Source organism: Pinus tabuliformis, chromosome 2_2, assembly GCF_031772625.1.
Source record: "Pinus tabuliformis cultivar Carrire ecotype Pingquan chromosome 2_2, CPIR1, whole genome shotgun sequence".
Taxonomy (NCBI): Eukaryota; Viridiplantae; Streptophyta; class Pinopsida; order Pinales; family Pinaceae; genus Pinus; species Pinus tabuliformis.
Genome location: NC_142300.1, coordinates 1,245,970,824 through 1,245,972,904, shown reverse-complemented (window position 1 = coordinate 1,245,972,904; position 2,081 = coordinate 1,245,970,824).

The following is a 2,081-nucleotide window of genomic DNA, read 5'->3' as shown; positions in this document are numbered from 1 at the left end:
TATTGCGGTGTGGAGGTTTGGGGGTTTGCTGGTTCTGGGCCATTTGGTCAAATATGTGCTAATAACCTTCTGGGATTTCTAGGAGGGTATTCCTAGGCTGGTTAGATGGAGCAGGAATGGCCTTAACAGCACTTCCTTTGTCTGGGATGATGAGAGTTCCTAATGTCTAGGGGGATTTTAGCTCTTGAGGTTCTTCAACTTCATTCTGGATGATTTTTATAGCACTTCCCTTATTTGGGATGCTTAATGGCTGAGCTATTCCAAGAGGAGATCTTGGTTCTTCAGTTTCCCCTATTTCTCCCCTTCCCTCGTAGAGATTACTAAGGTTCCCTTCTTGCAATGATTTTAGGTTAGAATTCTCAATTTCTTGAAAATCTTGCTCCTCTGTTTGGCTATGCACCTCAACAAAGGCTACAGATGGTGATCCTGTGGCCTGAAGGGAACTAGTAGGTTGTCTAGAAGCAACTTTTCTAGGTCCTACTGAAGGCTGAGATTCTGCTTTTTTAAGGATTTTGTCTATAAAGGTCGATCGGCCAAGGGTCACCGACCCCTTAGCTTTATCAAGCTTGGGTAGTGGTTTAAGATTCTTTTTAGGATTTTTCTGCTTAGTCATGCACACAAATCAAATGCTGATTTCTACCCAAAATAACAACAAATATGCAGGAAAGCGGGCGGGGGAGTGGTGCTATTACATGCTCCATACGCAGGTTCTTACCTTCCATTTTTAAAACCCAATTCTCTCCTAGCAAGTACTTACACTACTCTCAAAAGAAGCAAATGGCTACACTCTTCCTTGGTAACTGCGCCAAAATTTTGAGCAGTAAAAAGGGTCTTTTTAACCTCTATTTACCCTACATTAATTATCAATCCAAGTACGATTTGTTATCTCAAGAGTGTACTCAGTCTGAGGCGGTCACTTGTCAAGAGTAATGCTAGTAGTATAGTGCTTTTACAAAAGTAAATAAATGCTGGAAACAAACTCTAAATGTAATGGCAAGAAATTGAAATGCTTTGTAACTAAACCCTTTTCTTAAGAAACTACAGCATTCATCAGTCAAGGATGCAGTAATGATAACTCTTTCCTTTGTAAACTGATGCAAATGAAAAGCAATCAAAGAGAAGATCTCCAATCTAGGAACTAGACAGCAATAGTCAATGTTCGCTACAGTTGCAGATCGTTCTGTTCACACCAAAGCAATTACTTGAAATGATAATTCAATTAACAGAAAAGGGAACAACAACTAATCTATTGAAAAGATCAAACAACAAAGCTTTAACTTACAGGAATGAATTAAGCAGCAATCATAATCTAAAGGAATTGAGCAGCAATCTTTAACTAGTAAATGAATTGAACAGCAAACCAAGAATGGAACAGCAAGCTTAAGGAAGTCTACGAAATATTGAACAGTGAACTAAATCAAATGTAAACACACAACGAATCTAGAATGATGGAATCAGTAATCTGAGTTTAGCATAATAAATATTAACCACAGTTATAAGGGAACAACAATTGCAGTTACAATGGAACATAATCCGAATGAACAACAATCAGAATTAGGGATAAACCATAGCTAAATGAACAACAGTACCAATCTATAAATGAACAGCAATGTTACTCTATAAACGAATAGTAATGTCAATCTGTAAAGGAACAACAATGCGATATGATTTCAGAATGAACAACATAACATTTCAATTGCAAATGATAACCTTACTATTCAAATACGAATTAAATATAATAGAGCCAGTAAATGAAATGACAAGGAACAACAGATTACTTAATGAAGCAAGTAAAAGAAATCAAACCACAAACGACTTGTAATCGGAAAATAATGGTACAGAAAGCAAGTGATCCACTAGGGCTGGGCCCTTAGCCACTAGGGACGCATTGCTGCGGTTAGTCCAGAATCAAGGACGGAACAGCAATGAAGTTTATATATTAAGCATAACAACAGAGTTACAACAATCACTCTTTAAAGAGAGTTGATGATCAAAGTTCAATTTGAAACAACAAATTCTATAAAACAACAATAGTCCACCCCTTGGGCTAGTAGTGTTGTCCCTTTTTATAGTGGCCAAGT